Source organism: Panthera onca, chromosome B3 (genome assembly GCF_046562875.1).
Source record: "Panthera onca isolate mPanOnc1 chromosome B3, mPanOnc1 haplotype 2, whole genome shotgun sequence".
NCBI classification, from domain to species: domain Eukaryota; kingdom Metazoa; phylum Chordata; class Mammalia; order Carnivora; family Felidae; genus Panthera; species Panthera onca.
The window spans coordinates 89,706,536-89,733,752 of record NC_138344.1 but is presented as its reverse complement, the minus strand read 5'-3'; the positions used below and the strand labels follow the sequence as shown (position 1 = coordinate 89,733,752).

Below are 27,217 nucleotides of genomic sequence, written 5' to 3'. Positions count from 1 at the left end.
TAAAAACAAAAATCCTCCATTGACCTAATCATCTTCCTAACTCCTGCCTTGCTTACATAACAAATCTTATCTACACTTACTTTATCTACACTTCCTCTCCCCTGTATACTGGTTAAAGCTTTTCAGTTCTGTTCCTACCACATACTGAAATACATTTCTCTAGTTCACTGGTTCTCAAACCCCAGTCTGCAAAATAATCTCCCAGATACTTTTTTAGTGAAGATCCTTAAGCCATATACCCCAGAGATTCTAATTTAATAGTCCCAATTTGGAAGGCAGGGGTGTGAATATTTATCAGCATTCCAAACTATTCTTAACCACCCACATCAGAATCATGTCATCAAGAGCTAACAACCTTATCTGTTGGAGACTCTTCAGCTGTTATTCACATTTGACCTTTTTGCAATATTTGATACCATTTATGGTATCTCCTTGAAATTTCATCTTCCCAGATGCTCAAGGCCCAGGTCCTAGAAAATTGCTGGCTCTCCCACAAATAATTTATTAGTGAGTTCATAAAAATGAGCTACAGACAGTAGCATCCGCCCTAAGTATTTGTTCACTATTTGATATAAAGCTTCAAGTGGCCTGAGGCCCTCCCAAATCAATGTCTCTCATGGGATTCTCTTTCCAATTTATCACAGCCTTAGTCTGCTGTTAAATATACATAATGACAAGCATTTCCCGAATGTTTACGATGGGTGCTAAGCACATACATTATATCCTGTAACAATCCTATGTGTCATGCTTTCCCTCATCACAAATTTTTGTTATGGTTCCCCCCCGCCCAAGCTACACGCACTGCCTGAGAGCCCTAGGTCACAGTCTACTCACCCCATCAAGGTCACTTTCTCTGGGTATTTTTCCTGATGGCCTTACTGACACTCCTTTCCCTGTGCTCCATGTCATCTAACACGCTGTAAATAATTCATTTGCCTAATTGTCACCACCACCTCTAACCAGTGGGTTTCTTGAAGGGTAAAGACTAAATCTATTAGCCCAGGGCCTGCTGTGGAGCCTAGTTGAATGATTTTCCTTAACTAATTAAGGCTAGTTATCATGTTTTATTTATTTAACTCTTCAATCCTTTTAGCAGGATATTATACAATATTTCACATAATGTGGTCCTTGGACCACTTATACTCAAATCTCCCTAGATGATGGTTAAAAAGATAGTTTCCTGGGACACCTGGGTGGCTCAGTTGGTTAAGCCTCCAACTCTTGGTTTAAGCTCAGGTCATGATCTCACTGTTCATGAGTTTGAACCCCACATCGGGCTTTTATGCTGACAGTATGGAGCCTGCTTGGAATTATCTCTCTCCCTCTCTCTCTGCCCCCCCCCCCCCCCCCCCCCCGCTCATGCTCTCTGTCTCTCTCAAAATAAATAAATAAACATTTACCAAAAAAAAAAAAAAAGTTTCCTATGCTCCCTACTTACTATAACAAGATTTCCAAGGTTGAGTCCAGGAATATTCATCTTGATAGGTACCTCAGGTTATTCTCATAAATAGTAAAAATTTTTAAATATTGCTTCAGGAGCTCCTGAGTTTGTGAGTTTGATCCTCAGATTGGGCTATCTGCTGGCAGCATGGAGCCTGTTTAGGATTCTCTCCTCCTTCTCTCCCATTCGTGCATACATGTGCTCACTCTCTCGCTCTCTCTCTCTCTCTCAATAAATAAACTTCAAAAATAAATAAATAAAATAAAATATTGCTTCAATGGGGAGAAGTTCCTACTCAGATTGAAGAGACCTGTCTTCTACTAGTGATGATACAAATAACTAGCTTATGTTTAATTTAGAAAACCTTTAAAAAGACTAGATATTTTTTTTTTCATTTAGAAGCAGGGGATTAGAATAAATTATCTACAATATGTATCTTCTGTCTCTAAAACATTCTCTTAGTTTTAATAATTTGAAGAACCAGTGATATACTTGCAAGTTAAGTTTCCTCTAAGCCATCTGAAACTGGGGTCTGTCTTTTGTACGTCATAGAAATGAATTTCAAGTCATATAAGGATGCAAGAGATTTAAGCGTAATGAATCCAAAGTTGGGGCTAGAGCTACTCTTACTGTTGCAAAAAAGGTAGAAAAAAGTAAAGGACTTGGCCAAAGTATCCTAACTTCTTTAATTTCTTACCCTAAGTAGTTCATAGAAGGGGAAATATTACCATTTTTTATTAAAGAGTATAATCCTTGGACCACATGAACCAGAATCACTTAGGTTTCGCTTAATACTATAGTTTCCCAGGTAGCACCCACTACCTACTGAATCAGAATGTTTGACCAACAGTAAGTATCTCTACAAGCACTCCAGGGGACTTACCTACCATCGGAGTACCACTGATCCACATAATCTAAGTAGTTACATTAAGGTAAACATGACAAATGAATTGCTCCAATCTCTAGAACAAAAGGATAAATAAATCCTCTAATGTCTTATGCAAGCCAGTCTTCTGAACATGCACAGAAAATCCTTGCAGTCATGTGGACTAAAACAGCATGTTTTCTGACTTTAGGAGTGGGAGAATCAAGGCTGTGGGCCAGGATACAATTATAATCCAGTATATAAGTAGTGCCTTGCAAATGTTCAAAAATTTTGATCCAGCATAGTTCTGGGTAGAAAGAAAGGCAATGAACAGGATCTGAGAGATGACCAAAGAGTAGAAAGAGGCTCTGGGGGCTAAGACAAACTACAACAACAACAATAAAAACAGTATACAGAGAGGCAGGAGAAAAGAACAATTAAGGAAGAGAATTATGAATTAATAAGTAAATGCAAAAAAAAAATAATAAAATAAAAAAATAAGTAAGTGCAACCAGTTTTGCTTAATTAGATAAACTGGTGTTAACCCTAAAATCCGTGATTACAGGGGCACCTGGGTGGCTCAGTCAGTTGAGCATCAACTTCCTCTCAGGTCATGATCTTGTGGTTTGTGAGTTCAAGCCCTGTGTCAGGCTCTGGGCTGACAGCTCAGAGCCTGGAGCCTACTTCAGATTCTGTGTCTCCCTCTCTCTCTGCCCCTCCTCTGCTCACTTGCTCTCTCTCTCTCTCTCTCTCTCAAAAATAAACATTAAAAAAACAAAAATCTGTGATTAGAAATTATCTGATGGGTTGAACAAAAACTACATGTATTAAAATGTAGTGACCATTGATATATCATATCCAAGGGCATAGGTAATATTAAACTAATAGTAAATAAAGATTGTCCTTCTTTCTAAAATGAAAAATAAACAAAAAATTTTCAAGGCATTAAAGTATTTGGGAAACTTATGCTAAAAATTTGAAAAAGGTAGGGGTGCAGGTGGCTCAGTCTGTTAAGCAATCAGCACTTGATTTTGGCTCAGGTCATGATCTCACAGGTTCAAGATCCACCCAGCATTGGGCTCTGCATTGTCAGCATGGAGCCTGCTTGGAATCCCCTCTCTCCTTCTCTCTCTCCCCTTCCCATCCACCACTCGTGTGTACATGCTCTCTCTCTCAAAACTAATAAATAAACATTAAAAAAATTTTGAAAAAGGTACATGTAATTCAACCTTTTAATAGGATAAATATCTGTCATTGGCTACATATGCAAAATTTTTATGAAGTTCATTATAAATTATTTACATTTACATGAGAAAATTTTGATACATTAGAAATGAATTCCATGGCACACATTGAACGAAAAAAAAAAACGGTTTGAAAGATACAAGATTTTAGAGGTTACTTTCAGAGAGTAAAAAGTGAATAACTAAAGCATCAATGAATTATTATTCACCACTTTTCCTGAACAAAGTTGTATTAATTAAGTCGTGATTAAAGGAAGATGGTCTAAGTGCCAATCACACACTTACCACAAGTATATCAAGTAAAATTATAGGTTCTTCTTTCCCATTCATAATTCTATGAATAAAAATGCCTGTCTTTTCATTGGAAAATCAGTCTGGTATTTTCTCAAGGTCAAACATCTCTGACAAATGTGTTTTCAATATCTTATTGAAATGTAAAATACTAACAGCTATTGTCTGCACTGGGTCTAAAATGATTTATAGATTCCTGTGACATAACTTAACTCTTTAAGCACAGGACCCCCCAAAAATAATGATTTTTTTAGGTGTAAGATTTAAGAAAATCTCTTGTTCCTTTAATTAATGGTAAAGTAGTATTAAATTGTTGATTATTTAGTACTTTGTAAATTATTAGACTACAGACGAATGTAATAATTCAGGCCTGAGGGCACCTAGCACGGTTGGCCACCCTGTCTTCCGGGGCCAGCGAGAATGCCCACAGTGCCCAAGGGAGCAGCTCCAGCTAGAGGCCAGCATGGAGAAAATCAAGGTCTTGCAGGTGGCTATCGAGCTTCAACAGCACAGCATTCTGCATGCTCACAAGGGTGCCTTGCTGGTAGGTGCTCCAGCTGGAAGGAACCCCTTCAGGAGTCCAGATCCTATGCTTTATTCTAAAGACTGTAGGGAAGAAGTTCACTGAGGAATACTTGTAAGTGCAAAGCAATGAATGACTGCCTCCAAGTCTCAAGAAAACACTTTTCTCCAGCCAAATGACTTTTAGATATTTCAATCCTTTCCTGTCACCTGATCCTAGAGCCAAAATTCTACTGTTTCTCCTCTGATAAGGAGACTAAATAATAATGGCCTGATTCTATTGGTGAAGTGCTTTTATATTTAAGACCAAAAAAAGTTACTGATGTGGGAAACTAAGGCAAGTGAAAAAGTAAATTTCCTTACTGTCTACAGCCCACGGACAAGTCCTTGAAACAGGCAGTGACAATCCTCTAGGAACTCAGCTGCGGGGATGATGACACTTTGCTAAGGGTGGAAGGCAACCTTAGCTTGACATGAGCCAGACCTCCAGGACCCAGTAAGTCTTCTTTAACATATAAAAATCCCTTTGGAAACTTCCTGTATCTCCAACCCACTTCCCTGCCCCAGATATATGTTAGCAATAATCCTCCAAATTTATGGCCCACTGAAATACATCTGAAGGGTCTCATGACTCATATTTTACTAGACAATAGTAAATAACCTTATCTTAACAATAGCTAGCCCCCTCAAGGTCCTGGAAACCGTGCTTCCAAAACTCCTTAGAGGCTTAACACTGTCCATGACCCCCTCCCAACTTGAAGGTATATAATCAGTCACCAGTCAACCCTGGGCAGCTCTTTCTGCCATGGGTCCTGTACCTGTGCTTTAATAAAACCACCTTTTTGCCCAGAAGACGGCTCAAGAATTCTTCCTTGAGCTCCAATGTTTTCTACATCACCACCACCAAATATATACTAAAATATACCTCTTTCATAAATGAATTACTAGTGTTTCTATACTTGGAATATTATGTTTGCTTTATTTATTGAATGTTTACATTTTGAGAAAGAAAACATTTGTGTTTGTTAAAAAAGTGCATATTTGTAATTTGTTCCTAAGATCTTTATAGACCATAACAAAACCTGTTTTTTTCCTCATGAATTTACAGCTTCTAAATGAAGACAAGCAACTCTAAAACAGGGGGAAGAACAGGCTTTATTAATCAGATGATGTCTTGATTTTTCTAAATGAGAAGATTGTTTTATTTGTAACACTAAACATGGGAGCTGTATTTTTAGCAAACTTGTTTGGAAAGATTCACATTGTGTTGTGTATTAGATTGCCCCATCCTGTCTGTGTATGATGCAAATTAGGTCTTTGTCTTAAGTTCCTCTACTTTATAGTTATGGTTATACTTAAAAACAAATAAAAATGCATTATTTCATGTCTTTAAAATTTTTTTAAATGTGATCTTCAGAACAGTGCAAATGATTAAAAACAAAATAATGTGAAAATACTACAACCTAAATGAATTATTTTTTTTCCATTTTTTAACTTTTATTTATTTTTTAGAGAGAGAAAGACAGAGCATGAGCAGGGGAGGGGCAGAGAGAGAGGGAGACACAGAATCCCAAGCAGGCTCCAGGCTCTGAGGTGTCAGCACAAAGCCTGTTGTGGGGCTCAAACCCACAAATTGTGAGATCATGACCTGAGCTGAAGCTAGACACTTAACAGACTGAGCCACCCAGGTGCCCCTACTTTGATGATGTGCCTTTGATTTAATGTGGGATACTTTTAAAAGGATACTTTATTTGTGTTTGTAACAATCTTTGATGACTTAGAAATAAAATTCCTGCTTAATTCATAAACATTAATTAAGGCTTGAAAAAATGCAGATACAGGCTACAGGATTTTTTTCAAATCTCATATTCAAAAGCCTCTTTCACCTAACCAAACAATTCCTATTCCTGTTCTCTGTGTAAAAGAAAGCAAGAATATTCCTGATGACAAATATATTTAAGACTCATAAATTCCATAAGGTGTCTTTGACAAAGAAAAGGAAGGGGAAGGGGGGGGGGGGTTGGACTTATTAAGTTGTTTCATACCTATTCCCCTTATAACTAAGCTTTTAAAATGACTATGTGTGTGTGTATATATATATATGTATATACATACACACACACACACACACACATACATATATATGGCTTCATCACGTGATCACAATATTGCCTAACAAGTTATAAATACTTAAATATTTTAGGGACGTCTGGGTGGCTCAGTCAGTTAGGCATCTGACTTTGGGTCAGGTCATGATCTCATGGTCCAGAGTTAGAGCCCCATGACGGGAGGCTCTTCAGATTCTGTGTCTCCCTCTCTCTCTGCCTCTCCCCTACTCATGCTCTGTCTCTCTCTGTCTCTCAAAAATAAATAAATATTAAAAAAATACTTAAATATTTTAAATGGCTTTAAATGTTCTTCCCATATTTTGAAGGTGCCCATAAATATGAAAGGGTTTTAAAACCCATTTGTATCTTAGTTACAAAGGAATTTTTCAAGTTACCTTATGAGCTTCCTACCAAATGCAGTAACTATTTTTATAGTTATTTTATATTTAATTCTAAAATGCTACATTTCTGATATTCTCCTGAGATGGGTCAGACAGGAGAACTAATTCTGGTGACAAGCACAGTTTTCTACTTGCTCTTACATCATTTATGGTAAAAGTGAAATGCATATGCACATGCTGGCTGAACAGATTACATAAGGACCCCCAAACCTTTACTGAAAACAGGATTGTGAAGTTATTTTATCTGTCTTGTGTTTAAAACTTAATTAAAATATAACCTTGCTTCTTCTCCATAAAACTTTTATAAAGAAATGCAAAAGCTCAACTATCACCTTTTTTTTTTCTGCTAATTCGGACAGTTCTGATACCTAAAGACCAATATTTCATAAGCAAACATAGGTACGAAATGTAGATGGGAGATACAGAGGACCCACTGGAAAACAAGGTTCTATTCCTGTCTTTCCACTTAGTAAGCCAATGACCCTGTGATTTAGTTTCCCTTGGCCTCAATTCCCTTTTCTAATAATTAGGAATAATTATATCAGGCTAAGAAGCATAACTCCATGGGTGAGAGAATGAGGATTTTTAGTTTAAAATAAGTCTACGTGAAGAGATACCTGTGAGCCGCAAACTCCTATAAAATAATGAACAGTGGTGGTGCTATGTGTTCCTACCTGGTTTAAGAAAAACATACAGGGCTTTTTCCCCCCAACTTCAGTCTCAGTAAGAACCTAACAACTGAAATGAGGTGAACAAAAGCCACCCTCAGTCCCTTGGTGTTCCTTCCTTATTTTTTGCATATGTGATCAAGGCATTCAAAACCTAACAGTAGTGTTCCATAGTCGTACCCTGGCAGCATCTAATATGCACTAAGGTGTGGAGCCCTCTTAGGTTGAATGACTTAAACATATATTCAAAACTGCTTTCTGCCTCACTCCCTTCCTGGGTCCAATGTTCATCCTGAGTGAAAGATTTGGGTTCATTAAATCTTTTTAGAAGTGGTTCAATAGAGCTGCTCAGGTCTCAATAAATCCCAAACTGCGAAATATAAAAAACAAATCTCACCAATAAAAACATTCAAATATCACCAAACAAGAATAAAACTCAGTGTGAATGACTAATGCATTCAAATTCATTTCTTTCATGCCTTTAAGTGGCTAGGATTAGCATAAAGAGCCTTCTCAGAGTGTAGGCAACAATAAAAACTGCAATAACTCATACTTTGTAGTGACTTTCATTTTTGAATCTAGATATTCTTTAATTTTCATAATAGCCTTGGGAGGTAAATATCATTACCCTCATTTCATAGGAGATGAAATTGAGAGATTAGTAATTTGCCCATAGCTACACAGTAAGTGAACTATATGCTGATTTCAGTTCTAGTCATTGGCACTAAGATTACTGCGTTACTAAAATTTATATAGCTAGATGGTTAGCAGTTGACAGAAAAAGCATTAAGGTGTCAGCCAAGTTAAAATCCAGAAGTCAAAAACATGAAAACAAACATAAAGGCATAAAGAAAAGAGTGGAAAAAAGAGTGACACTCATGAAAAATAGTAAAAAGTCCATATATATTGATGGTTTATCACGTCCTAGGCCTTGTTTGAAAATGCTTTATATGAATTATCTATGTAATCTTTATCATAGCCCTAAAATGAATGGCCAAAATTGTGAAGCCATCCTTGATTTCATTTATTCTCCCACATTCTACATCTGACCTAACAAATCCTGCAGTCTTCATCTTCAAAATATATCTAGAATCTGACCTCCTCCCACCATCTGCCACACCCTATCTGCAGGATAATATAGGATCATTGCAATAACTACTCTTTCTCTTCCTAATCAAGTCTGTTCTCTAACCAATTAGCCAGAATAATCAATCTCTTTAAACCATATCTGATAGTGTCACCATTATTCTCTCGAAACTTTCTAATGGTTCCTCACACCCCAGGCAGAATACAGGTCTCTACAAATTTCTAAAGGCCCTCCTGACATGGCTTCATCCTTGCCACTTAACTGTGCCTCCTACTGACCCAGGTCCACTACCATGGCCACCTGTTCTAGAACATTCCAGGTATCACTCACCCTTTTAAGGGGTTGTGTGCTTGCAGTTTCTTGTCTGAAAAACTCTCCTAGTCATTAGCATGATTTAGTGCTCAACTTGCCTCAAGTCTCTGTTCAAATATTATCATTGAGCACTTCTCCAACCAGTCTGTATAAAATCGCAGGCTTCCCCAAAACCACCCACCCTTAGCCAGTTTCATTTTCCCTTGGAACCTATCAGCATATACACATATATATTGTTTGTCTGTTTGTTTTGGAGGGGATGGGAGTCTATCCCTCCATGACAATGAAGGCTTCCAAGATATATTTTGCCTGTCTTGTATACAGCTGAGTATCTGTCACATATTAAGTATTCAATAAAAATACCTTGAACAAAAGAACGGAATCACAATTCAATGAGGTAAGTTCTATGTTACACCCCTTTTAGAGATGAAGAGGCAAAGGCGTACAGAGATAAAATAACTTAGTAAGTCACAAAGGTAGATCAGGCGCAGCTTGGAAAACAACAACAACAACTGTGTAATGTGGTGGTAGAGTGCACACTCCTAGCCACTGAACACACTGCTCTCTAGATAAATTCCAGTGACCTAAAAATACCTATGCTACTACAATAGCAGTACTGTAGGAATGCCCTGCCCTCACTTATTTTCTACTTGTTGTTATAAGGCTGTTTTTTTAAAAGACATCATTAAACCTAATGCTCAGACCTTGGTTTCTAAACACAGATCCTATTAAGAAGAACTAGAATTCCTGCAGACATAACTGATAACAAGACTGGTAGGAAGAGGACAAAGCAACCTTCTTGTGCCAGAAGTAAGGAAATACTGGAAAACTGAGAAGTTGTATCAAAAGGATATACATACTTCATAACTATCATGTACAGGGCATCATTCTGTGTGCTCTCCCCAAATCAACTCTGCATATGACATACATTTTACTGTGTGGGAGGCAGCAACGTATCTCAGATGTGGTAGACACCACCACAATGTCTTTGCCTAGTGGAATTATAGAAAAGGAAACTGAGATCACAGTAGGTATAAAGCATTGAATCCATGACTCTGCAGTGAAGTCACAGAAGGAAAGGGAAAAAGGAAGGAAGGAAGGAAGGAAGGAAGGAAGGAAAAGAGGGCCGGACAAAACAAGAGAGACAGGTAGTGTGTAGGGAAGGAGTGACACGGGAACAATCAAAATAGAAATAATCACTTTGCCATAAGCTTTTAACCCTTCAGTTTAGTCAATGTTCTTCAATAGGATTAAAGTTGTCAAGGAAAGCGATTTTTACATATTCCTAAAATATCATCTCTCTGATTACTTATCAATGACAAAAGGGAAAAAGGTAGTAGCTTTCCAATGGAGAAGTAAGTCAGACACCACTGTTAACTACATAGACACGTGACATCAGCAATAATGGGGGAAACTAGTATCACAGGCGTCTTAATGCAATACCCTATGACAAATGTTCAACTTGAACCTACTCATGAGGAAATGACCAGACAAACGAGACTCAGAAACATTTTGCAAAGACTAGCTTGGACCCCTCAAAAATGTCAATGCCATTAAAATATTATTTTTAAAGGCAGAGAAAGCCATCCCAATAACTAAGTGCAAGGCATGATCTCTGTTTGCATCCCAGATTAGGTTAAAAGCTAGCTATAAATGACATGACTAGACAATTAGAGAACTTTGAACGCACGCTGTATTTAGATAAGAGTATCACATTTGTGTTACATTTCTTGCATGGCAAACTGTATTATTTTTATATGGGAGGATGTCCTGGTTCTTAGAGGAGATTTACACTCAAGTATATAGAGGTCTTGGGTCATGATAACTACAATAGCTCATCTAGTCAGCAAAACACTTGTATCTCTAGCTAGCTAGCTATCCATTTATCTGAGAAAGAAACAGGAAGAGGGAACAAATATGTGACAAAATATTACTCATCTCGAGGAAAATTTATTGGAAATGTATTTTTTCAGCTTTACTGCTAATTTTTTTTTTCAAAAATAGTTGGAGAAAAGGCTCTATTTTGGGTTCCTGGACCCAACATGTGTGTGTGAAGGCTTCCTCACACCAACCAGCAATTCTCAAACACCGTAAGGTGTCCTACAATTCAATTCAATTCAGACACTATCTACCCAGAGATAGATAGCATCAGTCCTACATACAGGACTATCCCCCACCCCCTCCTACTTAAGATGCCCAGGCACAAGCCCAGGTTGTTACCATTGCTTCTGACCGACCTGCTATAAATCAGAGGCTCCAAAACCTCCTCCTTGGATGCAATTAACCTATTAGAGCAGCTCACAAAACTCAGAGAAACATTTTACTTACTAGAGTGCCAGTTTATGGTAAAGATATAACTCAGGAACCGCCAGGCTGAAGGGATGCATAGGGCAAGGGAGAGGGAAAGAGCTAGGAGCATCCATACCCTCTCCCGGAGGCCACTCCCCCAGCATGCACCAACCAGGAAACTGAACCCTGCCCTTTTGGGTTTTTAAGGAGGCTTCATTTCACAGTCATGATTGATTAAATCGTTAGCCTTGGGCAGTTGTTTCAGTTTCCAGGCCCTTGCCCCTCCCCAGAGCTCAGGGGTGGGACTTAGAGTTCCAACTCTCAATCAAACGTTGGTTCTCCTGGCAACCAGCTGCCATCCTCAGGTGGGGGGGGGGGGGGGGGTCTAACAGTCACTCCATTAACATAACAAGAAACACCTTTGCTGCTTCTGTCTGGAAATTCCAAGAGTTTTAGGAGCTCAGTGCCAAAATACAGGGACAAAGACCAGATACATATATTTTTTTATTACAAATCACACTATCACAGTCTGCTTTCTAAAAACATTAGAAATTTTGAAACATTTAAAAAACTTTAAAAAGTAAAAAAGAAAAAAAATTTGCTGTCCCAGGCCCATTTGTATTACTACTGAGTTTTTTGTACCCTGCAATTCTTCTGTAACAATTCAAATTCTGTAGCTTTTCTCCATTGTTTGCATTGATTTCTCAGATATTAGAAATTTAATATAAAAACATGTCAATAACAATGGTTAAATTTGAAGATTACACAATAACTGAAAGTAGAATTTGTGTCAAATTCACTTTTTTTCTACCACTGGGATTCTCCTAAATATTTCAAGTTTGTAAATGGGGTCATGGGTTAAATTCTAGGAGATTACTTCCAGAGAACACTAGCATTAGCTCCCAGAGCACATCATACCCACTATTCACTTTAATCTCTGACCCAAATTTAAAGGGTTAGATTTTCTATGTGCTGGATGAAAATATCTATTTAAGCCCAGCATTTTCTCAAAGGTACTAAAGTTAATAATAGTAACAGTTCACTTTCAGTCATATTGTTCTCTAAGTCAGCTTTTTATGAGGCTAGTTATCTCTCAAAAATGCAAGTGTGTTTGTTTCTGTTCCTGTGGCAGAGACAACTAGCTACTAAACTGGTAAATGTCTCCCTCTTTTGCAGAGTACTGGGAAGCAGTTACTCTGTCAAGGACTGTGTTTCCCAAATGCCTCTGTTCCACCCTGCCCGTGCATCTCCGCAGGCCCATGTGACTGCTCTCTGTGGAATGTGAGCAATCTCTTTTAGGTTGAAATTATTAAGTATCAGATACACAATCTTGCTCAAATCGGCTCAGTTCTTTGGGCAGCTGAATTCTGTCGATGCAGCAGGGGAATCTGAGGAGACCCTAGAGAAAACAGAGAAATGGGAAGAAAGGAAAGGATATGGGGGTTCACACTGAGAGGAAAGCCACCCAATCAACCTCCATTTGCTTCAAGGGAGCAAGAAATAAATTTTTGTTAAGTCAAGCCTTTGAGATTTGCGTTTGCTACCGTATGTATTGTTAAACCTATTACATCTGTCAGAAATCAGTTGGCAGCAAACTTCCCTAAGAAGAACCACCTACACAAGCTTACATCCCCCTATTGAAGTTGTTCCCTAAACCCAAGTCTTCCCTGTTCAAAATATTCATCATATTTAATTAATATGTTTTGTTAGCATCTACCTCTGTAGCAGACAGAAAGCTTGATGCAGTCAAGGATCCTGTCTGTTCATTCCTTACCTGTATTCCCAACACCTAGCCTACTGGCTGACACACACATAGGCTTTACCATAAATATCTCAGAAATTAATGAGTGACTTGTTTCAAGTAACATTTCTGTCTAATTGAGAATAGAAAGGTGAATAGGAGAAAATAATCGATAGTATGTTGGTGAGGGCAGTTTCTGATTCTGGGAAAACAGTGTCATGATCAAGAGTCACTTTATAGCATTTCTAAGCTACTCAGCAATATTTCAGAGACATATGCTTACATGAGTACGTATGCACATGTGCATACACACACACACACACACACACACACACACACACACACTACTAATGCACTCAAGATTATCTCTCTCCAATTATCCAGTGAATGAGGCTCACCTTTTATAAGTAACATCCATGGGGTAGCCTGGGTGGCTCAGTCGGTTAAGCGTCCGACTTCGGCTCAGGTCATGATCTCATGGTTCGTGAGTTCAAGCCCCATGTTGGGCTCAGTGCCGACAGCTCAGGGCCTAGAGCCTGTTTCTGATTCTGTGTCTCCCTCCCCTGCTCACACTCTGTCTCTCTCTCAAAATAAATAAAGATTAAAAAAAATTTTGTAAGTAACATCCATTATCTCTCATAAATGACTTTATTTCTAAAAAAAAATCATGAGAGAAAATTTGATGATCCTAGTTAATACTTCTTAACTTCCCAACCAATGTAATATTAGATCGGCTGCCCAACCTCAGGTGAATCATCTGCATTGGGGAGGGGTGGTTTTAGGAAAGGAAAGAATTCACTCTGGTAGTTTAAGCAAAGGACATTTATCATAGGATATACAATGGTTTAAAAAAATCACTGAGATGGGTCACCTGGATGGCTCCATCGGTTAAGTGCCAACTTCAGCTCAGGTCGTGATCTCACTGTTCATGATTCTAGCCCAGGGTCAGGTTCTATGCTGACAGCTCAGAGCCTAGAGCTTGCTTCAGATTCTCTCTCTCTCTCTCTCTCTCTCTCTCTGCCCCTCCCCTGCGTGCGCTCTCTCTCTCTCTCTCTTTCTCAAAAATAAAATAAACATTAAAAAATATTTTTTTAATCACTAAGAGAGGGGCACCTGGCTGATTCAGTCAGTAGAGAATGCAGCTCTTGATTTCAGGGTTGTAAATTCGAGCCCCACATTGGGTATAGAGATGACTTTTTAAAAATCCACTGACAGGGCCCAAGAGGCAGATTCCAAGCTATGCTTCCAAAAATAATGCAAAGGAGCTGCTACTATTTCCACTAAAACCAGGTGTTGGGGCTGGGAACTGCCAACTGCACAAGCATTTTGCCCTCTCGCCATCTGTACCAGCAGAATGACGATGGCTTTCTTCCTGTGCCCTCCTCCCCTTAACTCAGTTCCAAATTCAATTCATACTCAAATCCATTTGATTGACAAAATCTAAAACACATACAGAAACTCTGTTGAAATTTGGCTGGGTACTATAGCCTTTATTCTTCCAGCCTTTGTCGTACAGGAAAGCCCATTAGATGGTGGTTGGCATTGACACTGATTTAAGCAATTCAGGAGATGACAGATACCTTCCTGACTTATGTTCTACAATGACTTAAAAATACCTCCAGCCACAGGAAAATCCAGAGCCCTCCTCCACCCAGAGTCCAGCCCTTCTTCAATCACCTCCTTTTTCATGCATTCATTCTCCCAAGACTACAAACAACTTCCTTGAATGGTCACTGCAAGTTTTTCCTTCCTTGACAAAATTTCATTAGTCCCTGGTGGTAGGTTCCCTGATATTTTAAATAACATCCAGACCTAAGGACCAGAGATATTGCTATGATTCCTTACAACTATTCCTCACTCATCCATCATTAAAACACCAATTGTTGTGATTATTGTATTTAAAACAATATAGTTCAATTATTGTATTGTATTCCCTCACAAGACTTACTATTATTCCCTTTAAAACTTGCTCTCTGATTCTCTAATTTTTCTCTGAAATTCACTTCAACTTATTACTCTGATACTTGGCTCTTCTTGAAGACATGCTTCTCCTTCCCCTTCTCAAGAAGAGGCTTTTTCCTCCTCTGATACACAGAAGTAGAGGAAGTAAATAAGGAGAGTAAGAAAAGCATAGAGGTAGAGTAAGTGTCCTCTTTGCTCTTCCCTGGTATTTTTTAACTGTTTCCTCCCGCTTTCAAAACCCCAACTCCTTTGAAATGCATGTCATCAGACTTTTCCATTCCATATCTTTCCCAGTTGTTCTCACCAGCTGACATTCTTTGTATCATATTCCTCATTCAATCATGATTTTTGGTTCCTGGTTTACTGTATCCTCATCTACAAATGACACCCTCATCATTCTTAGCTACATTTAAAGTCAGAAATATGATCCATCTAACACCATGGCCTTTTATTTCCTTGTATCTTTGGCTCAGTGATATTTTCTTCCATCATACCTCAGTCACTCAAGCATATGGTTGTACAACAGACCTCTCATAACTGAGAATAGCACCTCCTATCTGACTATCACATCCAATCCTTCCCAGTCACTCTTCTAAAATGATCACTTCAACAGTTTTCTGATCTTATGGAGGCCTCTTCTCTACCTTATCAGATTTTCATTATTCATCACCTTCTTCACATTTTCAACATCCTTCTTGCTCAGACAACATTCATTTCATTTTCTCCCATTCTGTAGGTTGCACAGAGAAGGAAACCATCAACAAATGAAAAGGCAACCTACAGAATGGGAGAAAATGTTTTCAAGTTACATATCTGATAAGTAATTAATATCTAAATATAAAATGAACTAATACAAATCAATAGCAAAACCAAACAACATGATTTAAAAAATGGGCAGAGGATCTGAATAGACATTTTTCCAGAGAAACATATAGATGGCCAACAGGTATATGAAAAGGTGTTCAACATCACTAATCACCAGGGGAATGCAAACCAAAACCACAATGAGATATCATCTCACACCTAACAGAGTGGCTAGTATCAAAAAGACAAGCAAGGGCACCTGGGTGGCTCAGTTGGTTGAGTGTCCAACTTCGGCTCAGGCAATGATCTCACGGTTTGCAAGTTTGAGCCCCGCATCCGGCTCTGTGCTGACAGCTCAGAGCCTGGAGCCTGCTTCAGATTCTGTGTCTCCCTCTCTCTCTTCCCCTCCCCCACTAGTGCTCGGTCTCTCAAAAATAAATAAAATGTTAAAAAAAATTTTTTTTTTAAAAGACAAGCAATAACAAGTGTTGGCAAGGATGTAGAGAAAAGAGAACTCTTGTACACTTTTGGTGGAAATATAAATTGGTGCAGCCACTATGAGAAGCAGTATGAGATTAGTCAAAAAATTAAAAATAGGACTACTACCACATGATCCAGTAATCCTACTTCTGGATATTTATCAGAAGGACATAAAATCAGTATCTCATAAAGATTACCTGCACTCCCATTACAGCATTATTTACAACACCTAAGACATGGAAGCAACATAAGTGTTCAAAATAAATGGATGTATATACATGTATATATATATATATATATATACATACACACACAACATTTTCTTGTATATATATATATACATATATATGTGTGTGTGTGTATATATATATATAGGATATTATTCAGCCATAAAAAAGGATAAAATCTTGCTATTGGCAAAAACACATATAAACTTTGGTGATATTATGCTAAGTGATTTAAGTCAAACAGAAACAGGTAAATGCTGCATGATCTCGTTGATATGCGGTATCTAAAATAAAAATTTTAAAAAGGGCAAAAAACCGACCTCATAGATATAGATAACAGATTGATGGTTACCTTAGCCAAGAGACTGGGAGGTAAATGAAATGAGTGAAGGGGATCAAAAGGTACAAATTTCTAGTTGTAAAATGAATAAGTCATGGGAATGTAATGTACAGAAGTATGACTATAGTTAAAAATACTGTATGGCACATTTGAAAGTAGTAGGAAAATGGATTGCAAAAGTTTTCATAATAAGAAAAAAAATTGTAACTGTTGACAGATGTTAACAAGACTTCTTGGGGTGATTATTTTGCAATACTTATAAATATTGAATTAGGTTGTACACCTGAAATTAATATAATGTTATGTCAACTATACCTCAATTAGAAAAACAAAAAACTCAGTGGTTGAACATTACTGTTTCACTCAGCATGACCTGTCAGCTGTATTTCCAAAATATATCCGAAATTTGGTGACTTCTCTCCATTTCCACTTCTCCAGCCCTTCTGGAGTCCATCTTTACCTCTTTCCAATACCAGTAGAGCAGCCATTCTGTTGGTCTCCATACTCCTCACCCAGCCTCCCTTCTGAGTAAGAGTGATCTTTCTTAAGCGTTTAGGGGGTCAAGTTACTCTCCTGCCTCAAATTTTCAATGGAATATACTTACACTTAAAACCTAAACTTTACAGTGAAACTCTCAAATCTCTCTATAATCTGAAGGCGTCTCTCTCTCTCTCTCTCTCTGTCTCTGAACACAATCCCTCCCTCCACTTTCTTTTATCACACCATTTTAGACACAATCACCTTCTTCTGCCCTTTCAACACATGGAGATCATTCCATCCTAAGAGTCTTTTTATAATGTTATATTTCTCTTTATATCATGGATATATCAAACTTTTGTCTCTCATCTACACTAAGAATATCTTTTACCAACTTATCATTTGCTTATTAACTGTGTTTTCATTTCTTTTTATCAAAAAGAAAAACATAATGTTTAAGAAATGAAATCTGAAATTCTTCATGATTCTTGCCTTGGAGCACTACAAAAGTACAATTTGTTCACCTCATTTTATCCTAGTATTTGAATACCTAAATATTTTATATTTGGGTCTTTATTTTGATCTCTGGTGATAAGTAAATATCTTACCTTAAATGTTTTCCAAATTTAAAATGATCTCAACATTATCTGCGAAAGTCATCTGAGTAACACTGCATTAGTATAGCGTAACTCGAACACTCATTAAAAGTTTCCATTAAAGAAGCTCAAATTGACTGTGGTTGTGGAGGATTCTTGACAGTGTTGTAATAGCAAATAATCTGCACAATTTGCTCTCTTTCCATGAGCTGAGGACAGAATGTATTTGCTGTTTTCATGTCAAAATAAATAAGACAATACTTATAAATAGGCTTATGTCTCCAGCCACAAATTAATATATGCTTATTTTATATACAAAAGAGTACAAAGAAGAAAATGAAAATAATTTATAGGCCCAGCATCATTTTTGTGATTTTGGTGTATATATTTCCAGCAACTGCATATTAAAATCATGTCTCTCTCCCTTTTCCTCTACCTGTCTCTTTTTTACCTAATCGGATTGTATTACACATGTAGCCTGTAGTATTTACCTAAGTGTATATTGTAGACATGTTAGTTTAAGTATTTGGTAGCCGCACCATATTCCAGTACGTGTGTGTGTATGTGCGTGTATTTGTATACAGCAATGTACTTTAACTTAACCATGACTTGTATAATTTAAGATGCTTTTCTTTTCTAGTTTTATAATATATTTTGGTATTCATATTTTTTAAAATTATTTTTAACAGATATTTCTCAGTGTGGATTTTTTGAACTAAAAGTTTTATTTACCTTCAAATTTTATACATATAATCAGGTGGCCCTTCAAAAGGACCTATCAATTTATCTTCCAACAAGGAGTTCATGTAAATTCCCATTTGCTCACAGACTTGCACATATTTGTGCACTGAGGCACATATTTGACTGCCAATGAATTTAGTTATATGTTCATTGTTATTGGCTTTGACCATTTTGCCTATTATAAATTGCCTAATCATTGCTGGTCCTTTTTATATTGTCATGTTTTTATTTATATCATGGACATATTAAATCTTTGTCCTTCATATGCAATGCAAATATCTTTAACTAGTATATCATTGACTTATTAACTTTGTTTCTGTTTTTTAACAAAGAAAATAATGTTTACATACTGAAATCTTTTTTTCTTAATGATTCTTGCTTTAAGCACTACAAAAATAAATTTTATTCACTTCTTTTTATTTTAGTACTTGAATAGCTAAATATTTAATACCTGAATGTTTATTTTGACCTATGGTGATAAATAAATATCTTCTCTAAGTATTTTCCAAATTTAAAATTACGTCAACACTATTTACTAAATAATCTAATTTTTTCTCAAGATTGTAAAAATTCTAGCCTCAAAAGTAAATTGCCATATTTACTTGGGCCTGCTTCCCTTATGACTTTTTAGTCCCAATGAATTCCTTGTCAATTTTTTCATCAATATTATTTTTTTAAGTTAATTTACTTACTTTTGAGAGAGACACAGACAGCGTGAGCAGGGGAGGGGCAGAGAGAGAGGGAGGGAGAGAATTCCAAGCAGAGTCTGTGCCGGGGCTCAAACTCACGAAACTGCGAGATCATGACCTGAGCCGAAATCCAGAGTCAGATGCTTAACCAACTAAGCTACCCAGGTGCCCCCTTTTCATCAATATTTTAATTACATGTTAGAAACTGACATGTTAACAGAGCAAGTTTTATATTATTATTATTCTTTGCCATAATTTTCCTGATTTATTCTTTCAACATACAGGTTTATTCTTCAAATGAAATTGGGAATTATTTGGTCATGTCCCAGAAAAAGATTTGTAGGGAGTGGGTGATACAGGGACTCTAATAAATGAATAAAATATTTTGGGAGAAATGATATCTTTAAAATATTGGGACATCTTACCCAAAAGAGTTGTTAATGCCATTTATTTGTATCTTAAGTTTCCCTCATGATATCTTACAGTTTTATTTACTTAAAAAATTCTATATATCTGGTTGCTATCATTCTCGGGTATACTATGCTTTTGTTACTATTTTGACAACAGAAGCATTTTATTATTGCTGATTTTCAAAAGCAACCTCCTCAATTGTACATATTTATATTCTGACCAGGCATATGAATCAATCCCTAGTATTTCTAATATATTTATTGATTTGGGGAGAATTCCAGATTGAAAAATTAATCTGCAATTAATAATAAACAGAACTTGGGGCGCCTGGGTGGCTCAGTCAGTTAAGCGGCTGACTTCGGCTCAGGTCATGATCTCACGGTCAGTGAGTTCAAGCCCCGCATCAGGCTCTGTGCTGACAGTTCAGAGCCTGGAGCCTGTTTCAGATTCTGTGTCTCCCTCTCGCTGACCCTCCCCCATTCACGCTCTGTCTCTCTCTGTCTCAAAAATAAAATAAACGTTAAAAAAAATTTAAAAAAATAATAAACAGAAATTTGATTTCCAACACTTATTTTTTTTCTAGTATACTTCAATGAGAACAATATAAAACAATAATGATAATTTCCATTCCAAAACCTTGCTAATTTTATTTTCTTTTGTTTTTTTTAAGTAATCTCTATGCCCAGTGTGGGGCTCAAACTCAAGACCCTCAGATCAAAAGTCACATGCTCTACCAACTGAGCCAGCTAGGCATATTCCAGAACCTTGTTAAATAGTATTGGTGATAACAATAATCACTGCTATTGTTTGATTTCCAATAATGGATTTGATGGTTACCCACTAGACATGATGCTCACATAGCTTGGATATTAGCTTCAAAAGTGTATTCCTATTTTTAAAAAGTGTTAAAACAATATGAAAATATAGAGAAAGATACAGATGCAGATAAGTTAAAACGGGTTTACATAGAGATAGATCTCAAACTACTAAGCTGAATAGTTCTCTTTGGTCATTATTCTTATTAGCTATGATTGTATTCACTTCTATTTGCCTACGTAATCTTTACTCTTCATGAAATTCCCTGGGTTTGGATATTGCTCCTCCTGTTATTTAAAATTTGTCATTATTCTCCCTACCATGTAGGTCCATTCCTCTCAATTTGTTCCCAATTGATAGGCTTATCCATCTAATCACTTCAAAATTTCTCTAATTGACCCCAAATCTCTTGATCCAGCTTTGGCCTCTCTTTTTACTTTTATTTTATATTAAAGTATCCTGATCTTATCCTACTTGCAACTGAAAAATCACCTTAAAATCAGCATGTCTAAACTGGCCTTCCCTCTTCTTGATGACCCAGATTCTCCAGCCTTTATTACCCTTGTTAAAGTCATAATTCTTCCATTAATGAATCAGACAAAAAACCCATAGTATCATTTCAACTAATCCTTTCCTCCTTTTCTCTTCCCCTTTCATTTGCCAGTGTCTGTGGATTGTGCTTCTTCATGGCCTCTTGGTCTTCTGCTCATACCTACTGCAGGTCTCCTGAGGAACCCAAATCCCATCTCCTGTGTATTGTTATCCACGTGAAATTGCTGGTCATAATACTTCTTGCCCAAATTCCTCCATAACATAAAATATTTATAGAGTAATGTTCAAATTCCTTTTTTCTGATATTTGATGACTGATATGCTTTTCCAGATAGCCTGGGGCCACAGGCCCATTATATGATCCATATTCTGGGTACCTAGCCAGGGATTGTTATGTGTCATCTTTTGTTCCTGTGATATGGTGAGTGGTGACCACTGAAAGCATTTTAGGATATGCAGAAACAAAATCTCTTCATGATGTCCGAATACATAAATTATAATAGCAGGATGAGAGAGGCTATTGGTTGTAAAACCAACAAAGTATAAACTACAGGGGAACTTGATGAGACAGGGCTCAAAGAAGGTGGGAGCCAATTCTTGAAATAATCTTTGAGCTAATGTCTAGGTGCCTATATGGATGTATAACAATAAAAGCATAATATGCACATCTACACTTCAAAACTCTTTCATCAAACTCACCTTTCCAGTTATGTCTTCTACTTCCTCACAGACTCCCGGAAAACCAATGGAGTCCTAGAGTTCTCTGAATACTCTCAGCCCTTGTGTAAATTTACATTTGTTAATGGTGGTGACTGCACAGGTTCTGCCTTGATCCAACTCTAAATCAATTAGACTTGAAGGCTCTTGGGAAACATCCTGTCAGTCACACTAGTCCACAAGAAGGTGGCTCCCAAACTTGTATTGAGGCCCACGGCCATTATCAAAGGTGCTTTGTGAGGAGAGATCCCCCAAATGGCAGGGAGCACAGTGTTGCACAGCATAGATACTCAATAAATATTCACTAAGTTGAACTAAACTTTCTAACACAATTGAGGATATACTAACATTAAAAAAAAAATTAGCCCCCATGTAAACTGATACTGTGAGCTCATCAGAGCATAATTAGTAGGCAGATTTCTCATATTATCTTACATAGCTAAGGAAAGAATTTTGGGGGTTAGTTACAGGGGGAAGTGAGCCTGGGAAATGGGATGGAAACAGGAAGTTTGTGTCCCTGAGACTTCTGCCTTGTCTAGGGAACACTATTTCTCCTTCCCCTTTGAATATCCTCACCAGGAAACTGAGGCAATACTTGCTCTAGTCTGGTAAAAGACAAGATGTTCTCAGGGGCTTCAATTATTTTTATAGGAATAGAGGGAAATTTCTTAACTAAGACTTAAAAATATCAATTAAAGGGGAGCCTGGGTGGCGTAGTCGGTTAAGCACCTGACTTCAGCTCAGGTTATGATCTCGTGGTTCGTGGGTTCGGGCCCCTCATCGGGTTCTGTACTGATGGTGTGCAGCCTGCTTGGGATTCTCTCTCTCTGCCTCTTCCCCACTTGTACTCTCTCTCTTAAAATAAATAAACTTTTAAAGAAATATATCAACGAAAACTAAGATATACATGATGAAGGAAACATGGCAATAGCATCCAATCATAGGGACAGAGAATAAAATCATTTCAGATTTTGAGTTGGCTGCAAACTTGATTTCAGTGATGCTGCTCAAACCGTCATGTGCAACTGCCTCAACATAACAAGAAAACTCAACCTGTTTAAAATGAAATGTGCAACTGCCATCATATGCAAAAGTGCCATCGGCAGCAGAAGCAGAGAACATAGGAAAGGGTGGTGATTATTCTGCTTGACTCTGCCTGTCCAATCTTCTACAAGTACCGCATTGACTATCTACAGAAATATTAACGCATACTCAGTACCAAGAGGAGAACAGTCCCAATGATAAATCATGACATATGAAGAGATCAAATAACTTTTTAGCCTTAGAAAGATTTAGAGAAACGTTACAGGTACTGAAATCCTTACTTAAATGGTTCTCATTTGAAATGGTCAGTCCTTTTGAATAACTTCCAAAAGGCATAAACTCTTCTAAGTTGTAAAAGCATGCTTGTTTGGGACTTAAAATACGGGGAAAACTTTTTAATGAGCTCTCCAACAATATAATCATATAAAAACAACTGCTAATAGGCATTGAGAGTTTTCTTCCAGGCACTATGCTATACTTGAAGTGCATCATCTCTTTTAATCTCCTCAACCACTCTGAAGTAAGTATCATTATTACTAACTCTATATTACAAAGAAACTGAATCATAAAAAAGGTTAAGCTCTCTGAGCTAGCAAAGGTAGAAGAGATAGACCCAGTTGGACTTACCCACAGCAATAGCTATTAACCATTACATTAGTTACTTTGCTGTGGTTGTTCTCAAGGAAGCAGACAGCTGCTTTTAGAAGACTATAAAAAAGAATTTGTGCTTTAATTTGGAATGGTAAAGATGATCCTTGAAATTTCTTCTCATCTCACTTTTAAGATTCTCTGCGCTTGTCTTCTTTAGGAAAGATAAACCCGTGTCTTTAGCCAATGTTCTCCCAGGATTTCAGCTTCCATCTGTTCTGGTCTTCGGTGTCTGAGATTGAACTATCAAATAATAGAGTGCCTGAAAGTTGGAGGAAGCAAGGGAAGGACATAAAACTCATGCTGACAGAAATATACATTTTACTTAGGATCATCCTTGTTTCCCCTTTCATTACAGGCATCAAAAGGTATCTTCAACTTTTACCTCTGCCAACACACACACACATACTCTTTCTCTTTCTGTCTCTCTGCTTACTGCTATCTGCCATAGTATGTGCTATATCTATATGGTTCATGATATGTAATGAAACCGATGGCATACAGTAGCATACGTGTCATTTTATAGATTATGCATTATATATAATTATTGTACAACATAATTTATAGTTTATAGATTATTACGCTATAGAAGCATTAAAAAGCAGATTTAAGGGCACCTGGGTGGCTCAGTCAGTTGAGCGTCCGACTTCAGCTCAGATCAGGATCTTGCAGTTCCTGAGTTCAAGCCCCACATGGGGCTTGCTCTCAGTGCAAAGATTGCCTTTGATTCTTTGTCCCCCACTCTCACTTGCACTCTCTCAAAAATAATAAATATTTTTAAAAAAGAAGATTTAAAGAAACTATATTTCTGGTTACATGATAGTATTGAACAGTTATTTAAAGCAACATAAATGGCTTTTGTGGTTTTTATCTTTTAATGTGCACTAAGATAAAGCCATGTTATTTAAAAGAGATTCAATGACCAACTGATAACACTTGGAATCTGCCTGCATGCACGCTGTAAATACATATGGTTTCAGTTTGCAGGTCTGAAATTCATATATGAAGTATCTGAAGTACCAAAACTGGTTACAATCATTTTATAGGACTTTTAGGATCTCAGAGTGTCTGTTAACTCTAAAGCTCTCAGAGGTTTGCACAAATAAAGCAGCCAGTGAATAGTATCAAAAACAAAACACCACTTCTATTGTCAACAGTGACTTCAAGAAGCAGGAAAAGTATTCTAATTACTTCTGATTTCAATTTTCTACATTAGCAATTTATTTTTACATCACCACCTGTTATATGGGGCAATTTGCCAAACTGTGCATTGGCTACAGTGGTTCTGAGGAGGGAAAGATTACTTTTAGAAAAGTGAAGAATTCACTTTGAGACTTTGGCAGGTAGAGATTAGAATAGGGAGTATTCCGTCCCAGGAAAATCTGAGCACAAGCAAAGAGAGGGAAACAATGGTTTCCTGTGTGTGAAAAGATGAGAATACTAGAGCACCTAAAGCGGACAGTTAAAGAATATATGGAATTGACAGTAAATAAATTTAAGCAGGAAGTGTGTGTGTGTGTGTGTGTGTGTGTGTGTGTGTCCCAGTGGAGAGGGAGAGGTTGTGCCCAGGGAAGATAATTTTTTTTTATTTTTTTAACGTTTATTTATTATTGAAAGACGGAGAGAGTCAGAGCGTGAGCAGGGGAGGGGCAGAGGGAGAGGGAGACACAGCATCTGAAGCAGGCTCCAGGCTCTGAGCTGTCAGCACAGAGCCCGACGTGGGGCTCGAGATCACAAACTGCGAGATCATGACCTGAACCAACTTCGGAGGCTTAACCGACTGAGCCACCCAGGCGCCTCAAGGGAAGATAATTTATAGAAGAACATGAAATGACATTATTTATGACATTATTGAATTTACCTTTTTTTGGTTTTTTTTTTTTTTAGTGCCTGCTGGGGAGCTGCTGAAGATGGAATCAGGATCTTGAAGGAACCCACTCATGTAAAAACAATGGATTTTCAAATATACTAGAACATTAGAAACTAATATGCATAATTTATTAGTGGGTTGGGGAGATATTTTATTTAGTTTTCAAAAATACCCATGAAAGGAAATACATTCTAAAATATTTTTCCACCTCAATATTTTCACAGGATATTGTATAAATCAAAATATATATCTTTAATTGCACTAATATATATTCAACATTCCATTGGTTTCAATTGTTTCATTCCTGTTTGGCCAAATTTATTTATGCACAATGTTCTAACAAATATAGTGAAATTTAGAATATTTTAAAATTCAGATTGGTATCTTTTCCTCTTGATTTATTTTATGAAAAAGTTACAAAATTCATACCTGTACAATCCTAAATTAGTTTACCAATAAAACATCTGAAGAGTCAAAAGTACAAATGATTTTCCTAAGCATTAGATTTGCTCAATTATAAATCAATTAAAATGTATTTTTATACTGAATTTAGTGTGACTGATTACAAAAGGCCATTAATCCGTTTTTATTATATTTTGTTAATATATATGGTATAAACTGTGACAATGAAGGATGAGGTATCAGCATATAGGCATACCAAATTATTTATATTTAAATGACTGGTGATTTAACCCAGCTAATTAATGTTTCTCTAATCTTTACCTAGCGTTCAAAACACCTATGTCATATTATTTACAATTTTGTATAAGACATCTTTTTTGTATAAAACAGCCTTTTACTTCAGAGTGCAAGATGCCAAGGAAAAAACAAAAAAGGAGGGAAAAAACAAAAAAAGGAGGGAAAAAAAGCTGGTTAGTAAGTCTACGAATCATGGTGCAAATTGTCTTTCTATCAATCCACACTGGCAGTCACCATTTAATTCAAGTCATCAGGAATGGAGAAGTGGGGAACAGGGCTAAAATCTCGAAATTTATGCCAGTTCTTCATGATTTCCCATGTCTCTTGGCAGACAGCCTACTTTGATCTTAGAATGGGAGAAACCAAATATCAGTGAGGAAGCACCTGCCTTAGCCAGTAGCTTTGACCTACACATTACCTCAATCTGCATAGCAACTTTCTTTCAAAGCTCTGTGAGCTATTCGAATATGCTGTCTCATCTATTTCTGTAACATTCATTGAGCTAGATGAAGACTAATGTTATCACCATTTTCCAAATGGAAAATGTGAAATGCAAAGGGATGATATGGTAAATCAGAAAAGCTAGTATTCAGGTTACAACACAAACATCCGTTTGCTCTAGAGTCTATATCTTCTCTGTATGTTTACTAGACAGGTGTACTTTGTAGTAACACAGATGATTCAGCATCCATATATATATTTCAACACTTTGTCAGGGGACAAAAGTGTTATAAAAGTTATGATGGATAATCTGTTAACTCTTACATTGAGTATAAGGCTTGTGATGTTTACCAAATGTTACAAAAAATTCAAATAGTAAGACAGGTCTTACATGGGTTTTTTTGCAATGGAAATTATTTTTGCATCTCTATTAAGGTATAAAACAATAAATATCAACAACATGAAAGGAATCTATTGTCAAATAAAACATAGTTTAGGGTTAATTTCAATAACTTCAAAGTATTACAGAAATGCACTTTCAGTGATCAATATACATTTTTCTTGCTCAAGAGGCTTTTATGCTGATGCACTCATTTTCAACAAGGCAAAATGTGTTGAACTATGAAAACAAAGGGAAATCGGTTGATTTATGGACTACAGTAATGTTTCACATTATCAATTTGTGATGTTTCAGGGCAGTAGAATTATCCTTCACCTTTCAAAATCTTTTAAATC

General features: G+C 37.0%; 1 protein-coding gene across 6 annotated transcripts in view; it reads right to left on the bottom strand.

The window, feature by feature from the left end:
* The window catches only part of LRFN5 (leucine rich repeat and fibronectin type III domain containing 5), a 250,850-nt gene that overhangs the window by 188,760 nt on the left and 34,873 nt on the right, over positions 1-27,217 (bottom strand). Inside the window, exon 1 of one of the 6 annotated variants that reach the window (XM_060619595.3) lies at positions 11,268-11,446. The exons of the other annotated variants lie outside the window; for them this stretch is intronic. The gene's annotated coding sequence lies outside the window, so the exon portion shown is untranslated. Of the gene's footprint in view, positions 1-11,267; positions 11,447-27,217 lie in introns of those variants that run through there. 6 annotated transcript variants of the gene reach the window in all.